The following is a 7,355-nucleotide window of genomic DNA, read 5'->3' on the forward strand; positions in this document are numbered from 1 at the left end:
GGGCCCCACAGTGTCACAATGGTCTCCATGATTCCATGGGGCCTTGCAATGCTCTCCACAGATCCACGGTGCCATGCAGGATCACAACGGCCCTTTGGTTCCACAAAGCCCCGCTGCTTCACACTGGCCCCTTGGGACCATGTGGCCCATCAGACCCACAATGATGTCCTTGGTTCCATGAGGCCCCACAGAGTCACAATGGTCCATTGCAGCCATGGTACTCTGCAGTGTCACTATGATGCCCTGCATTTCACAAGGTTCCCGAGTGTCACAATGGTCTCCATGGCTCCTCAAGACCCCACAGTGTCACAGTGGCCCCTTGGATCCATGGCACTCACAGTGTCACAATGATCCCCTTGGTTCCACAGGTTCCTACAGTGTAACAATGCCCTTTGGCTCCACAACACGCTGCAGTGTCACAATGGACTATAGGAAGGAAACAAGTGAGCCCCAGTGGTGCAGGGTCAGATGAGAGGCAGTCACCAGAGGCCAAGGCTGGCAAGACTTGACTGTATTGGTAGATTTTTTTGGAGCGTAACCCTTGAATATAGGGAATTTTAGAGGTAGAATCCTAATTTTGGCCATGTGAGCCTAGACAAGAAAGAGAGTTCTTTTCCACAGGAAGGAAAACACAGAGCCCCAGTGCTTCACGGTCAAATGGGAAGTGGCCCTTGGCATGTCAAATTCAGTGGGACCTGTCACACAGTCCCCAGGAGGCCAAACCAGGCAAACCTGTTCCATGTTCCTTTTTTTAAAATGGTTCCCCACACTGTCACAACGGTCTCCTTGATTCCACGAAGTCTTGCAGTGTCACAATGGCTTCTTGGTTTCACGAGCCCTAACAGCGTCACAGGGTTCCCTTGGCTCCATGCGGCCCTGCTGTGTCACAATAGCTCCTTGTTTCTATGGACCCCAGTGTTTGTTTACTGACCCTTGTGCCCATAGGGCCCCGGAGTTGCACAATGATCTCTTTGATTCCATAAGGTTCCATAGTGTCCTTGGACCCGCATTGTCACAAGTGACTCATGGCTCCATGAGGTTCCATATTGTCACTTGGGTCGCTGTCATAGGCTGGATGAGATCGATGTCCCGAGATACCTTGGGATGTCTGAAATACCTGTGTGTGGCCAGGGCCAGGTCAGGCTTTGGTACATGGTGGGACAGAGCCCCGCCCCTAGTCCTGGCCTGGCAGAGCTTTCAATCACACAGCAGATGGTGTGCCAACCCCACTCTGATTGGCTGAGCTGTCAATCAATCACACAGTAACAGCTGGTGCCTAGCCTGACTCTGATTGGACAAGCAACTGGCAGTCCCACCCCAGGGGCAGGCCCATGAAGGCCAGGGTGTTAAAAGCCAGAGCACAAGACCAGCCCATGGTCTGGATCCTGCCTTCTCCAGGGGTTCTTCCATTGGTGATGCTGGAGCCCAAGAAGTTGGTACCTATGTGAGTTTCTTTCTATAGATCTTCTGTCTTTCTGATGTTCTCTATTTCTTCTCCTTCTAATCCTGCTTACCTGGAACATTTTTGGTTAACTAAGCATCTTAATGGTTAAAGTTTTTTAGGTTAAACCCTTTGCCAAATTTCCTTGACTGTCCATATTTTGCCAGTAAAATTTGGTGTCATTTTGACCTCTTAGCTCAGCTGATTAGAGCATGGTGCTGGTATCACTGAGGCTGTGGGTTCAATCCCTGTGTGGGCCATTCACTTAAGAGCTGGACTTGATGGTCCTCGTGGGTCCCTTCCTACCAAGAATGTTCTTTGCATCTGCCCATGCTGAGAATATCTGGTTGGTGTTTCTCCTGTGCACCAAACTCAAGGAAAGGAAGCTTTGGTTATCCCCAGCATTTCAGTGTTCTGGGGTGTTCCAGCCCTGCAGGCTGACAATGGCCTCTTGTTTCCATGAGGCCTCACAGTGTCCCACTGGCCCCTTGGTTCCATGAGGATCTGCAGTGTCACACAGGTTTATGACATTTGCCCTTGCTGTCCCTCACATCCCCCTGGCCCACAAACAGCCTCAAGGCAACCATGAGGGGACAGGCCCTGCTGTCCCAGGCTGGGCTCAGGGCTTGGCCTTTGTGTTTCCCCCAGCCAGCTCAGGCCTTGCTCAGCATTGCAGTTCCCTGCACAGAGCCTGTGGCTCCCTGCAGTCCTGGCCTCAAGGATCTGCTCTCAGCAGTCCCTGGGGAGCCTTTGGCACTCCCTGCCCTCAGTGGGGCCCAGCGATGCTCCAAGGCACTTGGAGTTTTGCTGCTGACTCCTTGAGCAGCTTCTTCATCCTTCTCTCAGTGCCTAAGGGTCCTGGACTCGGCCCCAAATCCACTGTGGGGATCATCAAAATACAGAAAGCCCTCAGGAGCTCTTTTTCGTCCTTCCTGCCTGCCTGCCTTCCTTCCTGCCTCCCTCCCTCCCTCCCTTCCTCCCTTCTTTCTATCCAGGGCTTTTGCAGCTGATTGGAGTCAGTTTGGAGTTCTGTTAAGGAGAAAGATTTCAAAATGCACCTCATACTTTATTTCTTTAATCAAGTGAGTATTTCTTATTTTCCAGATCAGGGAAGAGCTGATAGAAGTATTCCCCAGGTGATCCTAATGCTGAATGTCTCCTTAGGAGGTCTGGGCCCAGAGAAGAATGAGCCCCTTGAGGGCTGACCCTGTTTGGACAAGCTGCTCCTCACCCCCAGCCTCACCATGTCTGACATGGCCCATCTGGCACAGACATCCCTGTGCCCTGCAGCAGAACCTTGTCCCCTGAGCTCTGCAGCTCCATGTCCAGCACATTGGACCATGCCCCACCCACTGTCCTCAGAGCTCTGCCTGAACACAGGCCCAGGAGAAGTTTTCCTGTTGGAAAGGAAAGCATGGAAAAGCCTGAGCAGGTTTCCTAAACAACAAACCCCACTCAGGAACCACCTGCTCAGTGCAGGCTGCCTGGAATGGTGTCACCTTTCTCCAAGGGACAGTGTGAGCAGAAATGATCTCTGGAAGCAGAATTCTCTGAGTCTTGCAGCTGAATTCTCTGTCCCTGTCCTTTCCCTGGATCTCTGTTGCAGATGGAAACTGCTGGTGCCATCCTCACCTTTAACCTCTCTCTTGAATGCAAACAGATGTTTCCAGCTGTATTAAGAAGGATTTGCTCAATGTTTCTACGAAACTTTTGTGTTCCTCATGGAATGAAGGGGCCATTTTGACACTGAGGAAGTGACATGGAAGCAAGGAGCCAATTGTGACACTGGGGTGCCATGGAACCAAGGAGCCATGGTGATACAGCAGGGCCACGTGGATCCAGTGGTCCATTGTGACACTGTGGATCCAAGGAGACAATGGAGACACCCCCAGAACCTCCTGGAACCAAGGAGTCCATGGTAACCCAGCGGGGTTGCATGGTGACACTGTCCATCCAAGGAAGCCATTGTGACCCTGCGGAAGCTCATGGAGTGAGGGAGGCCATTGTGACACTGAAGAACTTCATGGCACTAAATATCCATGGTGACACAGCAGGGCATCATGGGAACCAAGGAACTGCTGTTGACAGTACAGAAACTCATGGAACCAGGGGCCCTTGTGGCACTGCAGAACCAACAGAGCTGCTGGACCTTGTGCCCTGGCCCTGCACAGCTCCTTGGGAGGCACGGCAGGAGCAGCACCCTGGGAGCCTCGGGAATGCCCCTCTGGGATCCATGGCACCCACTCCCAGGGGCTGGAATTCCAGTTCCCAGCCAGGAAAAGATGTTCCTCCCCTGGGAGGCAAAGCTCTTAAGTAGGAGCCAAAGACCAAGTGGAGCAAGATCTTACAGTGACATTTCATTACCAGCCTTCATAACTTCACCCATGGCTGTTGAAGCTCATGGATAAGGAATTAAATCAGGGCAGGGTCTTTGGTGGGAGCTGCCCTGAGTCAAGGGAGACACTGAGAGAGAAACAGAGCAGGCAAAGAAAGGCAGGAGAGAAAGGAGGGCACAAACACAATCAGCTGAGAAGGTGACACTCTGAAAAACAGAACTGGAACTGATGGAAAATGAATGGGACAGAAACTAATAGTTCTGAAAATTTTATTCACTATCAAAATACATCCCACACACCCAGCCCCCCACAATCCCGATCCCACACCCTCAAATTTGGGTGCCACTTCTCCCAGTCTGTATCCAATCCCATCTCAGCCTGGAGGCTGTGGAATTGAGTAATTTTAGCATGGGGCTGAGTTTTTTTGAGGTGGGAACAAGGCAATTTATAATGGTATTGAGCCCCTTGAGGGTAAGATTGAGGTGTTTTCAGTGGGACTGGGTCATTTGGAGGTGACAGATCAATCCATCCTGACTTTTGGAGTGCAAAGATAGGGAGAACGCTTCCTGAAATCCGCCAAGAACCCACAAATCTTCCAGAATATGACCCAAAATGATAAATTGCTGCTACAGTATCTGTTAACTGATGGAACTTTAGACATCTTTGTAAATTTCTTTCTTTTTAGTCTTATTCCAGGTGTTTTTAAGTGATAAAGAAAAATCAAGAGGAAATTGGGGCCAAACCAAAAGGATAACCAGCCAGGTGTCCTCCCAGCACAGATCACTGAATGTGGGTCAGCAGGGCTCTGCCTAACATGGATCCTCCCATGGGGAATGAAGCCGGAGTGGTACATGAAGCTCTTCCTGCAATTGGAGCACTTCCAGGGCTTCCCTTACCAGTGCCTCTGTTGGTGTTTGGTCAAGTGAGAGCTGTGGCTGAAGCTCTTCCCACATTGGAGACACTGGTAGGGCCTCTCCCCAGTGTGGATGCTGTGGAGAGTTAGGGATCTGCGTGCGGAAGAAATCGGGCTGTACGGTCAGTCAGGACATCCCCCCCGTGCAGTCAGACCTTTGCTCCGTACCTGGCCGCACCCAGCCGGACATGGGCAGAAGGAAATGACACTGACTGCCCAAGCTATAAAAACCCTTGTGACCCCTCAATAAATGCCATTTGCTGTCCACCACATTGGTGTCAGGAGCATATGGACCGAATGACCCTGGGGTTAGGGCCACCGTGCCGCACTAAGAACCAGGTCGCCATGCCTTGAGAAGGCAACATCTGGTGCCCAAAACCCAGGACACGATCACCGCCTGGGGTTCGGGGATCTCCTGGACGAGGGACTGGCCACTGCACAGCTGGCCTAGTGCAGCGGGGGGGATGCCCCCGGACCAGCAAGGAGCATGGACGCTATCACGAAGGTCATAAGTCAGATCCACACGCAGTGGGGTATCGAGTGTAAGCTTAAGCATTTATGTCTTGCAGTACCAAGACTGATTAAGCTTGGGGCTATAGAAAGCCCGGTAGAAGTTCTCTATCCAGAGATATCGGATAATTGCACGAAGGCTCTGGCCACCATGTCCTCAGGCTCAGGGAAAGCCCTCAAATCCTGGGGCAGAGTTATCCAGGCTCTGCAAAAAGCTCGGCAAGAGCAAGAAACCTGGAAAGCCACGTGAACTTGTTTATTAGCCACCCCGCAGTTGGGGGTAGGGGCAGTGATGCAAACGGCGGAGGACTTTGACCCGGTCAGGCACGCGGAGGCGAGAGCACCGGATCCCTCTCAGCGACCGGATTCACCATCGGAGGGGGGAGAGCGCGCGTGGACGTTTTGGCAGGAGCTAGCAGAGGAGGCGCGGAATGGTGCTATAATATCGGACCCTGAAGCGGCTGATAAAAATGCACCCCCGCCATATGCGTTTGAAAATGGCGCTGGAGCGCATGACCAGGGCTGGAATGAAGACACGGGGGGCGGAAATGCAGAAGGCTCGCTGAACAGCACAAGCGTGGGTGAGTGGGGAGGAGGGGCGGCCCCCGAGAAGGAGCCTAAGACCAATCAAAGCGCTCAACTTAAATTAGGTCCTTATAGGGCAAGGACCTCCCCCAGCAGGAGGCAGGGGGACTCCAGGGGGAGGGAACGGCCTGACCCCCTCAAGAAGGGGCGGGGTTGGAGCCCGAGAAAACGGCTGAGCAACCCGGAAACGTCCGGCCAGTTGACTTCCGGCTCGGACTCTGACTCGAGCTGGGATGGGCTGTAAAGGTGGTCGGAGGATTCCGACACCGACTTGGGCTGTAACAAAAAGGGAGCAGCAGCATACAGGATCACTAGCTACAGCGCTCCTGCGTGGGTTAAGGGGATATCAGAGAAAGATCGAACCCCGCTTACAGACTGGCGGAAAATAAAAATGGCTTGCGCGAGTAGGCTCCGTCTGCCACACTGGTGTTCCCGGTCCGTGGGGGGGGGGGGCAGGCGGAAATCAAAGAACCTACTCCCCGGTAAATCCGAAAGACGTGCAGGCAATTGTTAAAGTGTTTGCAGACAGGGGGATTAATTCTACCATGGTTTCCACATTCATTGACAGCGTTTTTGGAGGCAATGATATGCTTCCCTTTGATATCAAACAGACTTGCAGGCTGATTTTCGATGGGGCGGGGATGATGGTTTTTAAACAGGAATGGGAGGACAATTTAATAAAGCAGCTAGCCTTAGTAACAGGGGCAGACCATCCACTGCACGGCTCCAGCATACAGAGGCTAATGGGCACAGACCCCACTATGATCACCCCCCAGGCGCAGGCTGAGGGCCTGCGGGCCCCATGAGGTTATGACAACAACCCGTGCTGCCCGAGAAGCCAGCCGTGTTGCTTCCAAAGTAATAGCCAGACCATCGCCATGGTCCACTATAAAGCAGAGTAAGAGTGAGAGCTTCACTCAGTTTGTGGACCGCCTTCAGGCAGCATTAGATTCCTCTGCATTACCCTCAGAGGTGAAGGGTCTTGTGCTAGCCGACTGCCTACACCAGCAATGCAACTCAGCCACCAAGGACATTTTAAGATCACTGCCACCCGGGTCCAATGCTTCTGTCCCGATCAACCAACTTGCAAAGGAAGAACACCCAGCTCCCACCCAAGCAGCAGTTCACACTGCAATAACCAGTGTGATGTCATGCTTTAAGTGTGGCCAGGCAGGCCACGTGGCAGTAAACTGCCCCCAGTCGGACGCCCTCGCAACCCATACGCCCCACTACCAGGAAAGAGAGAGAGACTCCCGAGCAACCCGACATCACCTGAGAAGCTCGCACCATCAAAATCAAAGTGGCAACGGTATCTCTGTGTGATCTTGTTTCTAGGGTTAGCAGGCGGAGAACAGGCAGACACAAAACATTACCCTCACCAGCCATTCAGGTGGGTTCTATGCCATCTCTCAGGTGAGGGAGTCATCAAAGAAATTGTCACAGCCATTGTCACAGCCAACACCCCATCTTTCGAGTTCAGGCTAAAAGACATTTTTCCCTCGCATACAGGGCACCCCAAATTTGAGGAGACAACATTATTTCAGACCTACTGGTGCCCTGCTTCCAACGC

The sequence above is a fragment of the Melospiza melodia genome, unplaced genomic scaffold, assembly GCF_035770615.1.
Source record: "Melospiza melodia melodia isolate bMelMel2 unplaced genomic scaffold, bMelMel2.pri scaffold_45, whole genome shotgun sequence".
Taxonomy (NCBI): Eukaryota; Metazoa; Chordata; class Aves; order Passeriformes; family Passerellidae; genus Melospiza; species Melospiza melodia.